The 17817-nt window shown below is 42.4% G+C and overlaps 1 long non-coding RNA gene across 1 annotated transcript; it reads right to left on the bottom strand.

The window, feature by feature from the left end:
* Window positions 1-9084: 9084 nt before the first annotated feature.
* On the bottom strand, window positions 9085-17388 carry LOC124029494. The gene is made up of 3 exons (XR_006837784.1): window positions 17278-17388; window positions 14493-14741; window positions 9085-9210 (listed from the first exon to the last, which is right to left on the bottom strand). It is a non-coding gene; the product is annotated as an uncharacterized LOC124029494 (long non-coding RNA).
* Window positions 17389-17817: the final 429 nt, after the last annotated feature.

Below are 17817 nucleotides of genomic sequence, written 5' to 3'. Positions count from 1 at the left end.
GGAAAATCTATAAGAGTTATGTGAAGGCCAATTAGATGATGATCCGATCGCATTCTGTCTCCTATTAACTTTTTTAACCTTTGATGCAAGAGAGAAAGAGACAAGAAAGTAGTCAGGGGGACGACGGATAAGAGGCAAACCGTAATTTCGATTAAGACATTAATGAGCGAGCAAGGACGGACGTAGTCAATGTAACTATTTGTTCAGCACTTTGGAAATGTACAGCAACAGAATTCAGAACATGGGCCGTTCTTACAGTGTTCTCCTTGTACGCCAAGTCAGAACCGTAGGATAAATAAAGGGGCATATATGCAGACAATGAAAACCTTACATTATTCAATTATTACATTTCTCTTAAACAGGTTATAGGCAACATGTGTGCAAAATGAAGAGGTGAAAATATACCAAATTATTAGGGTGAGGCACATGGGCTACTAACATCTTACTACACAACATGCATAGTATTACTTTCTTAGCTACAGTATACACATCTCCCTGGCATATTACATAATTTATGCAGCAGCATACAATACATTTTTGGACTCACCTTGTTGTGCTGTGCTCACTTGAACAGGAAGGTGGCGCGGCAGAAATTTGTGGCCATATTTTGTCAGGTCATAGCTAAGAAAGAGTTCCTGAATAGCAGGCTAATTATTGCTTTGCGATGCTTGCCGTTAGCCACTGATTCCGTCCAAACCACTCATTGTTGAATTTGCAATTTGTTGTGTAATGTTTATGTCCAATGGCCGATGAGCACCGATACGTTTTATCTATAATTTCTCATTATTTCTCTTCATATGACAAAGGTTAAAAAAGGATTTGCCAGTAGACTGTCGACTTGATTCATGATGATGTTGCTTGCTCAGATGTTGAAAGTATGATGTTGACATGATAAGTCCAATCAAAGCGACTGTAGATATCACATGATTTGAAGTTATTTTATCTGTCGACAATGACCTTGAGCCTTCTTGGATTGGCACTTATAATGTAACTCTATGGCAGCACCCAAGGGGCTTGAATTTTCAAGTTCTACGATTAGACTTGGTAGTGACGTATTGTCCCCATGAATGACAGGAGCCTGAGCCAATCACAGCGCTAAGCTCAGTATTTTCTGCTGGCTTAACCCACCTCCACAGAAAGCACTGATCTAGGCTGAAACACCTGCATTTTGGAGCTGCCTTACTCAAGAAAACAAGAAAGAGACCATTTTTGAATGTGGCTTTATTAAGAACTCAATTATAAATGTTTTTCTTAACATTGTTTGCAAACAGATCATTTTTTTCACACTTTCTCCCTCTGATGTCAGTGAAGCAGAGTCTCTGCCCAACTGCCCGAAATGGTCTGAAACACCTACGTCTTTAAAGAGTAACCCCCCCCCAAAATACAAATAATAATAATACAAATCATAATAATGTGACACTGACTAATTGAGGAGAAATGTGTTTGCTGTGATATGTGGTTGTCTCACCTGGCTATCTTAAGATGAATGTACTTAATGTGCTGGTGACGTCACAGGGTCAGAGAGAACTCCTGACTGTAGTCATACAAAAACACTCCAGGCACTCAGCCCATAAGAACCATTCATACTGTCAGATCTAATATGAAGAACTGAATACAACCATAAAAACCATTCATACTGTCAGATCTAATATGAAGAACTGAATACAACCATAAGAACCATTCATACTGTCAGATCTAATATGAAGAACTGAATACATTACATTTACATTTAAGTCATTTAGCAGACGCTCTTATCCAGAGCGACTTACAAATTGGTGCATTCACCTTATGACATCCAGTGGGACAGTCACTTAACAATAGTGCATCTAAAACTTAGGGGGGTGGGGTGAGAGGGATTACTTAACCTATCCTAGGTATTCCTTAAAGAGGTGGGGTTTCAGGTGTCTCCGGAAGGTGGTGATTGACTCCGCTGTCCTGGCGTCGTGAGGGAGTTTGTTCCACCATTGGGGGCCAGGGCAGCGAACAGTTTTGACTGGGCTGAGCGGGAGCTGTACTTCCTCAGTGGTAGGGAGGCGAGCAGGCCAGAGGTGGATGAACGCAGTGCCCTTGTTTGGGTGTAGGGCCTGATCAGAGCCTGGAGGTACTGAGGTGCCGTTCCCCTCACAGCTCCGTAGGCAAGCACCATGGTCTTGTAGCGGATGCGAGCTTCAACTGGAAGCCAGTGGAGAGAACGGAGGAGCGGGGTGACGTGAAGGAGAACTTGGGAAGGTTGAACACCAGACGGGCTGCGGCGTTCTGGATGAGTTGAAGGGTTTAATGGCACAGGCAGGGAGCCCAGCCAACAGCGAGTTGCAGTAATCCAGACGGGAGATGACAAGTGCCTGGATTAGGACCTGCGCCGCTTCCTGTGTGAGGCAGGGTCGTACTCTGCGGATGATGTAGAGCATGAACCTACAGGAACGGGCCACCGCCTTGATGTTAGTTGAGAACGACAGGGTGTTGTCCAGGATCACGCCAAGGTTCTTGGCGCTCTGGGAGGAGGACACAATGGAGTTGTCGACCGTGATGGCGAGATCATGGAACGGGCAGTCCTTCCCCGGGAGGAAGAGCAGCTCCGTCTTGCCGAGGTTCAGCTTGAGGTGGTGATCCGTCATCCACACTGATATGTCTGCCAGACATGCAGAGATGCGATTCGCCACCTGGTCATCAGAAGGGGGAAAGGAGAAGATTAATTGTGTGTCGTCTGCATAGCAATGATAAGAGAGACCATGTGAGGTTATGACAGAGCCAAGTGACTTGGTGTATAGCGAGAATAGGAGAGGGCCAAGAACAGAGCCCTGGGGGACACCAGTGGTGAGAGCGCGTGGTGAGGAGACAGATTCTCGCCACGCCACCTGGTAGGAGCGACCTGTCAGGTAGGACGCAATCCAAGCGTGGGCCGCGCCGGAGATGCCCAACTCGGAGAGGGTGGAGAGGAGGATCTGATGGTTCACAGTATCGAAGGCAGCCGATAGATCTAGAAGGATGAGAGCAGAGGAGAGAGAGTTAGCTTTAGCAGTGCGGAGCGCCTCCGTGATACAGAGGAGAGCAGTCTCAGTTGAATGACTAGTCTTGAAACCTGACTGATTTGGATCAAGAAGGTCATTCAGAGAGAGATAGCGGGAGAGCTGGCCAAGGACGGCACGTTCAAGAGTTTTGGAGAGAAAAGAAAGAAGGGATACTGGTCTGTAATTGTTGACATCGGAGGGATCGAGTGTAGGTTTTTCAGAAGGGGGTGCAACTCTCGCTCTCTTGAAGACGGAAGGGACGTAGCCAACGGTCAGGGATGAGTTGATGAGCGAGGTGAGGTAAGGGAGAAGGTCTCCGGAAATGGTCTGGAGAAGAGAGGAGGGGATAGGGTCAAGCGGGCAGGTTGTTGGGCGGCCGGCCGTCACAAGACGCGAGATTTCATCTGGAGAGAGAGGGAGAAAGAGGTCAGAGCACAGGGTAGGGCAGTGTGAGCAGAACCAGCGGTGTCGTTTGACTTAGCAAACGAGGATCGGATGTCGTCGACCTTCTTTTCAAAATGGTTGACGAAGTCATCTGCAGAGAGGGAGGAGGGGGGAGGGGGCGGAGGATTCAGGAGGGAGGAGAAGGTGGCAAAGAGCTTCCTAGGGTTAGAGGCAGATGCTTGGAATTTAGCGTGGTAGAAAGTGGCTTTAGCAGCAGAGACAGAGGAGGAAAATGTAGAGAGGAGGGAGTGAAAGGATGCCAGGTCCGCAGGGAGGCGAGTTTTCCTCCATTTCCGCTCGGCTGCCCGGAGCCCTGTTCTGTGAGCTCGCAATGAGTCATCGAGCCACGGAGCGGGAGGGGAGGACCGAGCCGGCCTGGAGGATAGGGGACATAGAGAGTCAAGGGATGCAGAGAGGGAGGAGAGGAGGGTTGAGGAGGCAGAATCAGGAGATAGGTGGGAGAAGGTTTGAGCGGAAGGAAGAGATGATAGGATGGAAGAAGAGAGAGTAGCGGGGGAGAGAGAGCGAAGGTTGGGACGGCGCGATACCATCCGAGTAGGGGCAGTGTGGGAGGTGTTGGATGAGAGCGAGAGGGAAAAGGATACAAGGCAGTGGTCGGAGACTTGGAGGGGAGTTGCAGTGAGGTTAGTGGAAGAACAGCATCTAGTAAAGATGAGGTCGAGCGTATTGCCTGCCTTGTGAGTAGGGGGAAGGTGAGAGGGTGAGGTCAAAAGAGGAGAGGAGTGGAAAGAAGGAGGCAGAGAGGAAAGAGTCAAAGGTAGACGTGGGGAGGTTAAAGTCGCCCAGAACTGTGAGAGGTGAGCCGTCCTCAGGAAAGGAGCTTATCAAGGCATCAAGCTCATTGATGAACTCTCCGAGGGAACCTGGAGGGCGATAAATGATAAGGATGTTAAGCTTGAAAGGGCTAGTAACTGTGACAGCATGGAATTCAAAGGAGGCGATAGACAGATGGGTAAGGGGAGAAAGAGAGAATGACCACTTGGGAGAGATGAGGATCCCGGTGCCACCACCCCGCTGACCAGATGCTCTCGGGGTGTGCGAGAACACGTGGGCGGACGAAGAGAGAGCAGTAGGAGTAGCAGTGTTGTCTGTGGTGATCCATGTTTCCGTCAGTGCCAAGAAGTCGAGGGACTGGAGGGAGGCATAGGCTGAGATGAACTCTGCCTTGTTGACCGCAGATTGGCAGTTCCAGAGGCTACCGGAGACCATAAGAACCATTCATACTGTCAGATCTAATATGAAGAACTGAATACAACCATAAGAACCATTCATACATACATGATCAGTAACTAAAATAACTCATCTAGTTTTAAAGACAATTAATAAACACATGTATTAATTTTATAAACTGTGTAACATTAAATAAAGCTTTAAAACAACCCCCCAAAAAAAATAAAAAAAATAAACTTGTGGTGAAAAGTGATCATCTCTATCTGATACATGTTAGGGGCGCAAGGTAGCCTAGTGGTTAGAGCGTTAGGTCAGTAACCAACAGATTGCTAAATCGAATCCCCGAGCTGACAAGGTAAAAATCTGTTGTTCTGACTCTGAACAAGGTAGTTAACCCACTGTTCCTAGGCCATCATTGTAAATAAGAATTTGTTCTTTAACTGACTTGCCTCGTTCAATAGAGGTTCAATAAAAAAAAGTGTATACTAGCTCCTTCCCACAGAATACTGCAGAGGGACAACCTGGTGTCAGAGCAAAACATATTATATTACACAAAAACACATCCGTGCCACTCCATTTAGTATGTTCGATTACATTGGACTACCAATATAAACTGAACTAAAATATAAACTAAACATGTAAATTGTTGGATTCATGAGCTGAAATTACAAAAAAATCCAGTAATGTTCCATCCACCTGACAGGTGTGGCATATCAAGACGCTGATAAAACAGCATGATCATTACACAGGTGTACCTTGTGTTGGGGACAATAATATGCCACACAACACAATGTCACAGATGTCTCAAGTTTAGGGAACGTGCAATTCTCATGATGACTGCAGGAATGTCCACCATAGACGTTGCCAGAGAACTCAATATTTATATCTCTACCATAAGCCACCTCTAACGTCCTTTTAGAGAATTTGGCAGTACATCCATCTGGCCTCACAACTGCAGATCACATGTAACCACGGCAGCCCAGGACCTCTTCACCTGCAGGATTGTCTCGGAGGGGGCTGAGTAGTATTTCTGTCTGTAATCAAGACCTTTTGTGGGGTAAAATTCATGCTGATTGGCTGGGCCTGGCTCGAAAGTGGGGCTATGTCCTCCCAATTCCCACCCATGCCTGAGCCCCTGCCCAGTCATGTGAAATCCATAGATTAGGGACTAATTTATTTCAATTGACTGATTTCCTTATACGAACCATACATCTTTGAACTTGTTACGTTTAGATTGTTGTTCAGTATAATACGACTTGCAGGACGTATCGTATGTTAAGAATTACAATTTGTATGTTATTTTACGCATTGCTATTCATACAATATGTTACGAACTTGTAATATGTATGATATGTTACGAATTCCAATTTGTTGTTGCTAACGTTAGCTAGGTTAGGGGTGAGGGGTCTAAGGTAGAGTTAAATGTGTTTAGGGGAAAGGTTAGCTAACATGCTTAGTAGTTGCATGCTAAGTTAACATGCTGACATAGGTAAAAAGTAGTAAGAAGTTGCAAAGTTGCTAATTAGCTAAAATGCTAGTCCTTCTTGATGAGATTCAAACACGCAGCCTTTGGCTAGACGTTTGACTTGCCCACCCATCCACAGAGCAGGAGTAAGATTTCTCTCCTGTGTGTATACATTCGTGTGTTAAGTTGCTATGGTGAGAGAAACTAACCCAAAAGTCAGAGAAGAGGTAAGCAGGCTTCTCTCATGCGCGTGTTCTCTGATCAACTTTTAGCTCAGTTGCTGTTTTGAAGCATTTTACACAGGCAGAGCAGAGCACGTATATGTTGGTGTTTTTAAGGGATCCAGTCGAGAGAAACTCACCCCACAGTCAGAACAGGAATAAGGATTTTCTCCTATATGTGTTCTCTGTTGAACTTTTAGCTCATTTTATGTTTTAAAACATTTTCCACAGTCAGAGCAGGAGTTAGGCTTCTCTCCTGTGTGTGTTCTCTGATGAACTTTTAGATGAGTTGATGTTGTGAAGCATTTTCCACAGTCAGAGCAGGAGTATGGCTTCTCCCCTGTATGTATACGTTCATGTGATTTTAAGTGGGAAAGTTGAGAGAAACTAGTTCCACAGTCAGGGCAGAAGAAAGGCTTCTCTCCTGTGTGTGTTCTCTGATGAACTTTTAGCTCATTTGATTTTTTAAAACATTTTCCACAGTCAGAGCAGGAATAAGGCTTTGCTCCTGTGTGTATACGGTGGTGTATTTTTAAGGTGCCCAAACGAGAGAAACTCGCCCCACAGTCAGAGCAGAAGAAAGGCTTCTCTCCTGTATGTATACGTTTATGTGTTTTTAAGTGTGAACATTTAGAGAAACTAGTTCCACAGTCAGAGCAGTGATATGGCTTCTCTCCTGTGTGTGTTCTCTGATGAACTTTTAGCTCAGTTGATGTTTTGAAGCATTTCCCACAGTCAGAGCAGGAGTATGGCTTCTCTCCTGTGTGAATCTTCTGGTGAACTTTTAGCTCAGTTGATGTTTTAAAAGGTTTCCACAGTCAGAGCAGACATAAGGCTTCTCTCCGGTGTGTATAAGTTGGTGTGTTTTTAAGGTGCCCAGATGAGAGAAACTTGCCCACAATCAGAGCAGAAGAAAGGCTTCTCAACTTTTTGCTCATTTGATGTTTTAAAACATTTTCCACAGTCAGAGCAGGAGTATGGCTTCTCCCCTGTATGTATATGTTCATGTGATTTTAAGTGGGAAAGTTGAGAGAAACTAGTTCCACAGTCAGGGCAGAAGAAAGGCTTCTATCCTGTGTGTATACGTTTGTGTGTTTTTAAGGTGCCCAGACGAGAGACACTCACACCACAGTCAGAGCAGAAGAAGGCTGTATGTAAAGTTCATGTTTTTTAAGTGGGAAAATTTAGAGAAACTAGTTCCACAGTCAGAGCAGTAATATGGCTTCTCTCCTGTGTGTGTTCTGTGATGAACTTTTAGCTCAGTTGATGTTTTAAAACGTTTTCCACAGTCAGAGCAGACGTAAGGCTTCTCTCCTGTGTGTATACGTTGGTGTGTTTTTAAGGTGCCCAGACGAGAGACACTCACACCACAGTCAGAGCAGAAGAAGGCTTCTCTCCTGTATGTATAAGTTCATGTGTTTTTAAGTGGGAAAATTTAGAGAAACTAGTTCCACAGTCAGAGCAGTAATATGGCTTCTCTCCTGTGTGTGTTCTGTGATGAACTTTTAGCTCAGTTGATGTTTTGAAGCATTTTCCACAATCAGAGCAGACGTAAGGCTTCTCTCCTGTGTGAGTCTTCTGGTGAACTTTTAGCTGAGTTGATGTTTTAAAACGTTTTCCACAGTCAGAGCAGGAGTAAGGCTTCTCTCCGGTGTGTATAAGTTGGTGTGTTTTTAAGGTGCCCAGATGAGAGAAACTCGCCCCACAATCAGAGCAGAAGAAAGGCTTCTCTCCTGTGTGTGTTCTCTGATGAACTTTTAGCTCATTTGATGTTTTAAAACATTTTCCACAGTCAGAGCAGTAATACGGCTTCTCTCCTGTGTGTGTTCTCTGATGAACTTTTAGATGAGTTGATGTTGTGAAGCATTTTCCACAGTCAGAGCAGGAGTATGGCTTCTCCCCTGTATGTATACGTTCATGTGATTTTAAGTGGGAAAGTTGAGAGAAACTAGTTCCACAGTCAGGGCAGAAGAAAGGCTTCTCTCCTGTGTGTGTTCTCTGATGAACTTTTAGCTCATTTGATTTTTTAAAACATTTTCCACAGTCAGAGCAGGAATAAGGCTTTGCTCCTGTGTGTATACGGTGGTGTATTTTTAAGGTGCCCAAACGAGAGAAACTCGCCCCACAGTCAGAGCAGAAGAAAGGCTTCTCTCCTGTATGTATACGTTTATGTGTTTTTAAGTGTGAAAATTTAGAGAAACTAGTTCCACAGTCAGAGCAGTGATATGGCTTCTCTCCTGTGTGTGTTCTCTGATGAACTTTTAGCTCAGTTGATGTTTTGAAGCATTTCCCACAGTCAGAGCAGGAGTATGGCTTCTCTCCTGTGTGAATCTTCTGGTGAACTTTTAGCTCAGTTGATGTTTTAAAAGGTTTCCACAGTCAGAGCAGACATAAGGCTTCTCTCCGGTGTGTATAAGTTGGTGTGTTTTTAAGGTGCCCAGATGAGAGAAACTTGCCCCACAATCAGAGCAGAAGAAAGGCTTCTCTCCTGTGTGTGTTCTCTGGTGAACTTTTTGCTCATTTGATGTTTTAAAACATTTTCCACAGTCAGAGCAGGAGTATGGCTTCTCCCCTGTATGTATACGTTCATGTGATTTTAAGTGGGAAAGTTGAGAGAAACTAGTTCCACAGTCAGGGCAGAAGAAAGGCTTCTCTCCTGTGTGTGTTCTCTGGTGAACTTTTAGCTGAGTTGATGTTTTGAAGCATTTTCCACAGTCAGAGCAGGAGTAAGGCTTCTCTCCTGTGTGTATACGTTGGTGTGTTTTTAGCTTTGATAGAAATGGGAAAATCTCTTCACAATGTGGGCAGTGATGAGACCTCTTAGCTCTCTGATCTTCCTGCTGTTGCTCTCTGGATGTTGAGAATGTCTCAACATGGTCTCCTGTGTGAATAACAGAAAAAGCAGTCAGTTGTTGTGATATAAATGTTAACCAAATGTATTTTATGAATCCCTTTTTACATCAGTAGTTGTCACAAAGTGCTTAACCTGTCTGCTAGCGTCCCACCTCGACAACAGCCGGTGAAATTGCAGGGCGCCAAATTCAAAACAACAGAAATCCCATAATTAAAATTCCTCAAACATTCAAGAATTTAACACCATTTTTTACATCAGTAGTTGTCACAAAGTGCTTAACCTGTCTGGTTCAAATCCCATAATTAAAATTATTTTACACCATTTTAAAGATAAACATCTTGTAAATCCAGCCACAGTGTTACATTTCAAATAGGCTTTACGGCGAAAGCACACCAAACGATTATGTTAGGTCAGCACCGAGGCACAGAAAACCATACAGCCATTTTCCAGCCAAGGAGAGGTCTCATAACAGTCAGAAATAGCGATTAAATTAATCACTGACCTTTGATGATCTTCATCAGATGGCACTCACAGGACTTCATGTTACACAATAAATGTGTGTTTTGTTCGATAAAGTTAATCTTTATGTCCAAAACCCTAATTTGAAATTGGTGTGTTGTGTTCAGAAATGCATTTTCTCAAACAAACATCCGATTAAAGTAAAGAGAGCCACATCAAAAAACAGAAATACTCATCATAAACATTGATAAAAGATACAAGTGTTAAACATACAAATACAGATAAACTTCTCATTAATGCAACCGCTGTGTCAGATTTCAAAAAGGCTTTACGGCGAAAGCACACTCTGCGATTATGTTAGTTCAGCGACTCGACACAGAAACCCATACAGCCATTTTCCAACCAAGGAGAGCTTCACAAAAGTCAGAAATAGCGATTAAATTAATCACTATCCTTTGATGATCTTCATCTGGTGGCACTCCCAGGTCTCCATGTTAGACAACAAATTATCGTTTAGTTCGATAAAGTTCATCTTTGTGTCCAAATACCTCCGTTTTGTTGGTGCGTTTATTTCAGAAATCTAAAAGACACAATCCACACTCTCAACACCAAGACGAAAAGTTTGAAAAAAGTACAATTAACTATAATGTGGTCCTTCTGTAGCTCAGTTGGTAGAGCATGGCGCTTGTAACGCCCGCCAGGGTAGTGGGTTCGATCCCCAGGACCACCCATACGTAGAATGTATGCACACATGACTGTAAGTCGCTTTGGATAAAAGCGTCTGCTAAATGGCATATATTATTATTATTATTATTATTATTATAATAGAAACATGTCAAATGATGTTTAAAATCAATCCTCAGGTTGCTTTTAATAATAATCAATAATATTTCAACCGGACTAAAGCTTTGTCAATTGAAAAAGGTAAACAAGAAATGCACGCTCCCGATCACGTGCTTGGTTCATGGATGGAAATTTCCACTGTCCTGTTATTGAAAGTGGTGTATCTCCCTCATTTTTCAGAGTAAAAGCCTGAAACTATTCCCAAAGACGGGTCACATGTTGAGGAAGACAGATTTCCACTGGGTCCTAAGTCTGGGCCACTCAATGACATTCAGAGACTTGTACTGAAGCCACTCCCACGTTGTCTTGGCTGTGTGCTTCAGGTCGTTGTCCTGTTGGAAGGTGAATCTTCACCCCAGTCTGAGGTCCCGAGTGCTCTCAAGTTGGTTTTCATAAAGGATCTCTCTATACTTTGCTACGTTCATCTGTCCCTTGATCCTGACTAATCACCCAGTCCCTGCCACTGAAAAGCATCCCCACAGCATTCTGCTGCCACCACCATGCTTCACCGTAGGGTTGGTGCCAGGTTTGCTCCAGACATGAGGCTTGGCATTCAGGCCAAAGAGTTCAATCTTGGTTTCATCAGACCAGAGAATCTTGTTTCTCATGGTCAGAGTCATTTAGGTGCCTTTTGGCAAATTCCAAGCGGACAGTCATGTGCCTTTTACGGAGGAGTGGCTTCCGTCTGGGCACTCTACCATAAAGGCATGATTAACGGAGTCCTGCAGAGATGGTTGTCCTTCTGGAAGATTCTCTCATCTCCATAGAGGAACTCTGGAGCTCTGACAGAGAAGAACCATCGGGTTCTTGGCCACCTCCCTGACCAAGGCCCTTCTCCCCCATTTGCTCAGTTTGGCCGGGTGGCCAGCTCTAGGAAGAGTCTTGGTGGTTCCAAACTTCTTCCATTGAAGAAAAATGGAGGCCTCTGTGTTCTTGGGGACCTTTAATTCTGCAGAAATGTTTTGGTACCTGTCTCCAGATCTGTGCCGACACAATCCTGTCATGGAGCTCTACGGACAAATCCTTCCACCTCATGACTTGGTTTTAACTCTGACATGCAGTGTCAAATGTGGGACCTGACATAGACAGGTGTGTGCCTGTCCAAATCATGTCCAATCAATTGAATTTACCACAGGTGGACTCCAAGTTGTAGAAACATCTCAAGGATAATCTCATAGCAAAAGGTCTGAAAACTTATGTAAATAAGCAATTATTATTTTAGAAAAGAAAATGACATTTGCAAGACTTTCTAAAAACCTGTTTTGGCTTTGTCATTATGGGGTATTGTGTGTAGATTGACGAGGAAAAACATGTAATCAATTTTAGAAGAAGGCTGTAACGTACCAAATTGGGAGAAATGGGAGGGGTCTGACAGTGCCCTCGGAAAGTATTCAGACCACTTGACTTTTTCCACATTGGTATGTTACAGCCTTATTCTAAAATTAAATGTAAAAAATCCTCAGCAATCTACACACCCACATAATGACAAAGCTAAAACAGGTTTAGAGTTTTTTGCAAATGTATGAAAATTAACAAAAAAACAGAAAAACAAGACAAACTAAAAATTGAAAAGTTTCCATTGATCATCCTTAAGATGTTTCTACAACTTGATATATTAAAAAAATATTAAATATATACTACTGTTCAAAAGTTTGGGGTTACTTTGAAAAGAAAAGCACATTGACTGTCCATTAAAATAACATCAAATTGATCAGAAATACAGTGTATCAAATCAAATCAAATCAAATTATTGCTGTAAATGACTATTGTAGCTGGAAACGGCAGATATCTTATGGAATATCTACATAGGCGAACAGAGGCCCATTATCAGCAACCATCACTCCTGTGATCCAATGGCATGTTGTGTTAGCTAATCTAAGTTTATCATTAGAAAACCCTTTTGCAATTATGTTAGTACAGCTGAAAACTGTGGTGCTCAGTAAAGAAGCAATACAACTGGCCTTTGCAACTCTGCCTGGAAGGCCAGCATCCCGGAGTCTCCTCTTCGCTGTTGACGTTGAGACTGGTGTTAAGTGACCCCAAAATTTTGAAATCAACTCAGGTGCATCCTGTTTCCATTGATCATCATTGAGATGTTTCTACAACTTGATCTATAAAACATTAAATATATATGTATCAGATATAAATCATCAGGATGTGGTAGTGTACTGGTTATTGTTAACACTTCTCCAATCGTTGTTGAGATCTGATATTGTCGAGACGAAGGTCTATATCATATATCTCAAATACTTTTCAGGCTAAATTCCAGCTGACCATGAAGAGAACAGTAATGACTAACTACAACGAAAACAATACATAAATGCAACATGTAAAGTGTTGGTCCCATGTTTCATGAGCTGAAGTAAAAAACATCTCAGAAATTTTCTAACAAACACAAATGGCTTATTTATCTCAAATTGTGTGCACAAATATGTTTACATCCCTGTTATTGAGCCTTTCCCTTTTACCAAGATAATCCATCCACCTGACAGGTGTGGCATATCAAGAAACTGATTAAACAGTACAATCACTACATAGTTGCACCTTGTGCTGGGAACAATAAAATGACACTTTAAAAGGTACAGTTGTTTTCCCAGAGAATTTAATGTTCATTTCTCTACCATAAGCTGCCTCCAACGTCGTATTAGAGTATTTGGCAGTACGTCCAACCAGCCTCACAATCATAGACCATGTGTAACAACATTATCCCAGGACCTGATGTGGGTCTGGCTGCCCAGTGGGTGGGCCTATGCCTTCCAAGGCCCACCCATGGCTGCACCCCTGCCCAGTCATCTGAAATCTACAGGTTAGGGCCTAATTCATTTCCATTGACTGATGCCCTTATTATATATATATTTTTGTACATTTAACCTTTATTTAAGTAGGCAAATCAGTTAAGAACAATTCTTACTAACAATGACGGCCTTCCGGGGAAACAGTGGGTTAACTGCCTTGATCAGGGGCAGAACGACAGATTTTTACCTTGTCAGCTCAGGGATTCGATCCAGCAACCTTTCGGTTACTGGCCCAATGCTCTAACCACGAGGCTACCTGCCACCCCTTAAATGAACTATAACTCAGTAAAATCGTTGAATTTGTTGCATGTTGCGTTTATATTTATGTACACTATTTTCATTCAAGAAGCTGGTGAAGAGCTACAAAAGGAAGTAAATAGCCCCAATGGACAGAAAGATGATGGAATTTCATCAAACTTATGAGCTCCCGAGTGGCACAGCGGTCTAAGGCACTGCATCTCAGTGCTAGAGGTGTCACTACAGACACCCTGGTTAGATTCCAGGCTGTATCACAGCGGTCTAAGGCACTGCATCTCAGTGCTAGAGGTGTCACTACAGACACCCTGGTTAGATTCCAGGCTGTATCACAACAGGCCGTGATTGGGAGTCCAATAGGGCGTTGCACAATTGGCCAAGTGTCATCCAGGTTTGGCCGGTGTAGGCCGTCATTGTAAATAATAATTGGTTCTTAAATGACTTGCCTAGTTAAATGAAGTTAAATTATAATAATAATAGTTAGGCTCTTTATGAGCATTAGCTGCTACTTCACTCAATCCCGTTTTTAAAAGTGTCCCTGTGTGACATTCTGCTCTAATTTGCTCACCAAACAGTAATTCAAGAAGATTTAAATGCATATTCCCATGAAATTGATTGAAATCAAACGATTGGCATGCAGACGCAGCTTGGTCATTTCACTGGTAAAACGTAAAGAATTATAATTCAATATTGACAGTGATGATGTCATGGCCTATGTTGAAATGAGGTATGCCTAACTTGGTGATTGAGGGTATTAAACATGTTCAACGTTCTTGAGACACTGTGTGGGCAAAAGCAGGCGATACAAGTTTAAATTGTTTTTGCTTCGCTGTGAAGTCTTGAGTTGTTCAGGGATGTGTGATGTCAGAATTACAGAATTCAACCTAGCAATAGACTGGTCATAACTTATGGAGGTCTAATATATGAAGTTAACTTATAGATAGAACCAGCTCTTACCATGACTAACAATTGTCCTAATCTTCTCCTCCTCTTCTTCATCTTTAATGTTGACATTCAGCTCCAGTATTTGACTGCAGTCTTCCAGATTCACTGATGCCATCTCTGGATCCTGCAAGGCAAACTGGGCTCCACTGTCACAATCAGGACCCAGTGACTGTAGGTTTCTACTCAGTGTGGAAGGAGAGTGGCAGGCTGGGTTTGTCCTCACTGTTGATATTACTGGCCTCAGACTTAATCTGAGTCGGTCTGTAGTAATAAAGACAAACGGACACAAAAGTTATTTTCTTGACAGTTCTGGCACTTTATTCTGTAAAAATATTTTCTTGTTTTTCTTGTTCAATTATCTAATTTCAGTAGATCCGGTAGCTAATCCCTGATAATACATTCATTCACATTAGACACAAAGTACAGATTTTAAATTGCACAACATAAGTGCACTTAATCTGTAGTAGATTTCCTAAATTCACATAAATGACTCAAAAACCATTTAGTACAAGATCACAGTATGTTTCAGGCAGCACTATGTACTATTTTATGAATAACCTTGTCTTCACTGTATTATTTCTCTCACCAAAACCAAATGTATTTCCCATTCACACCATATTAAGAATTATCAGGGGTCGTACAGTGGCAAGTCAAATTCAAGGACTTTTCAGGCACTAATATTAATTTACTTGAAGCCCTGTGTGAAAACCCTGAATTATAGATAAATATAGAAACTACTGAATGTGTCTGAATATTAGTACACATGTAAAGAACTGATAATCATTACATTCAGCTTCAAAACTGTAGAGCAACTGAAATGTTCTCTCTCTGATGAGGCACTACCTGCACTGAAGTCCGTTGATGCAGACCTCCTATGGTATCATGGAGGTCCGCAAACAAACATTTAAGGTCAATGTCTGTCTAATTCAGCACTAAGAAAATAAACCAAGAAATCCCTATTAACTTCTACAACACAATCCCCTTCCCCCAAAAAAACTCTCCCACACCTCCAATAAACATTATCAAGAGAACCCTTTCTGTGTTTGCAAACATTGGGGTTTATATCATGCTGAGACAATCCACCCCCAGATTATCCAGTACGTCCTCTTACTACAGGACCAGCCTTGGAAGCTCCATCAGTCTGAGAGTAGGTCCTCTAACTACGGGACCAGCCATGGAAGCTCCATCAGTCTGACAGTAGGTCCTCTTACTACGGGACCAGCCATGGAAGCTCCATCAGTCTGACAGTAAGTCATCTTACTACGGGACCAGCCATGGAAGCTCCATCAGTCTGACAGTAGGTCATCTTACTACGGGACCAGCCATGGAAGCTCCATCAGTCTGACAGTAGGTCCTCTAACTACGGGACCAGCCATGGAAGCTTCATCAGTCTGCATTGTAGTTCCACCAGTCTGTCTTACAGCCTCTGCATATGATAGATCATGACAGATTCTATATCTCTGAGCATCTCTCTGCACCTGGCATCCACCAAATGCTGCTCTTTGTCCTCTACACAATTGCAACACTTAACTGTCACATTGCTCCAACATTCACTGTAATCATGTTCCCCACAACACTTGGCACATCTTTTCACTCAACAGCTACATGTCCCATTCTTTGGCATGATGTAAGAAGTGCTGTATAAATACATTTGATTGGTTGAATGAGGAGGCTGGGTCAAAATCTCTGACATTGAAGCGAAGGAATCCTATTCTGTACTTTTCCAGACAAAACCTTCTAACACCTCAACAGCACTGATACGCTTCAACCACTCTGTCCCCCTTCACATGTTCTTTAACATTATCATCCATGGACATAGATATTGGGACCTCAGAGATTATTACTCCCTTCAATGTAGCATCAGCTCCAGGATCATGGCGCTGAGCTTCGTCCCATTATGATTTTCCTTTTGAAGAATCTTACCTTCCTGAACCTGACCAGCACAAGATATTAACGATCTTCCATTTATTTTTATTTTCACCTTTATTTAACCAGGTAGGCTTGTTCAGAACAAGTTCTCATTTACATGGATGCAGACTAGTTTAACTTCAACTCTTTTTTATGGCCTTGGTTAATCAGATAGGGCCTCATTTACACCCTGTGGTTTCCTCAAACACCATTCCAACTTTCCACTCGGACACATTATTACTCTAGTTCCCTACCTTGGGCCTCTAGTTACTATACTACATGCGCCTCTACTACTACATGGGTGTCAAACTCATTCCATTGAGGGCCGAGTCTCCGCGGGTTTTATTTTTTCCTTTCAATTAAAACATAGACAATCAGTTTAGGTGAGTTCCTCACTAATTAGTGACCTTAATTCATTAATCAAGAAAAAGGATGGAGCGATAACCCGCAGACACTTGGTCCTCGTGTCGCCATTTCACCACGAGCAAAACCGCTGAAGCCGCCATTTGACCAGCCTCGTCAAAACCATCCCGATCTCGCGAGCTTACATGAATGAACAAGTATATGTAAACTCGCGAGATCAGGATGGTTTGGACGAGGCTATTTACCAGCTCATAAACATAATTTTACACAAAACCAAGAACATGTAAAAAACGAACTCAAATAGGTGGACTTTGACGAAATGATGTACATACACTCAGACAAACCCAAAGTCTAGTGACTTGAAAAATCATCGTTTTAAATCACGTTCTTCACTCACTCGGTTTGACCCCAAAATAACACGTACAATTAAAACCTTTATCAAACGTGATAATACCTTGACGGATTTGTTAACTAGCATGTTATATATTCTCTCGACATTTGAAAGGTTAAACATGCTATTACATACCTACAATAATACATTTGAAACGGACACAACCACTATCGACATAACAACACAGTCCTGTGGTTTTCTACCCGGAACTTCCTGTTCCCAACTACGAAATGTGCAACAGCGTCATCTTCTCCTCTGGTGTACTGACGTTTACACAAATATATATATATATATGTTGCTATGTTGTTCAGGAACGTGTTGACTCATCAGTAGGAAAGATTTGTTTCACTTTTTTGTCCATTCAACAACAGAGCGATACGATCCTTGTTTCAGCAGGATGTTGTATCTATACCTTATCTCATGCCTTATTGGAATGGGTTTATTGATAATATCTGTTAGAAAAAGTTTCCTTTAAAATTATTCATAAATATTATCCTGCCAACCACTATATGAAGAAGTTTAAGGAAACTCAAAATGCTCCTTTTGTAATGACCACCCAGAAACAGTGTTGCATCTTTTTTGGCATTGTATGCATGTAAGAAAACTGTGGCAAGACATCAGTAGGTTTATAATTGAACACATTTATGAATATTTTACGCTATTGTGGAGAAATGT

Source organism: Oncorhynchus gorbuscha, unplaced genomic scaffold, assembly GCF_021184085.1.
Source record: "Oncorhynchus gorbuscha isolate QuinsamMale2020 ecotype Even-year unplaced genomic scaffold, OgorEven_v1.0 Un_scaffold_6570, whole genome shotgun sequence".
Taxonomy (NCBI): Eukaryota; Metazoa; Chordata; class Actinopteri; order Salmoniformes; family Salmonidae; genus Oncorhynchus; species Oncorhynchus gorbuscha.
Note: the sequence above shows the minus strand (reverse complement) of the source record. Positions and strands in the feature narration are given on the sequence as shown.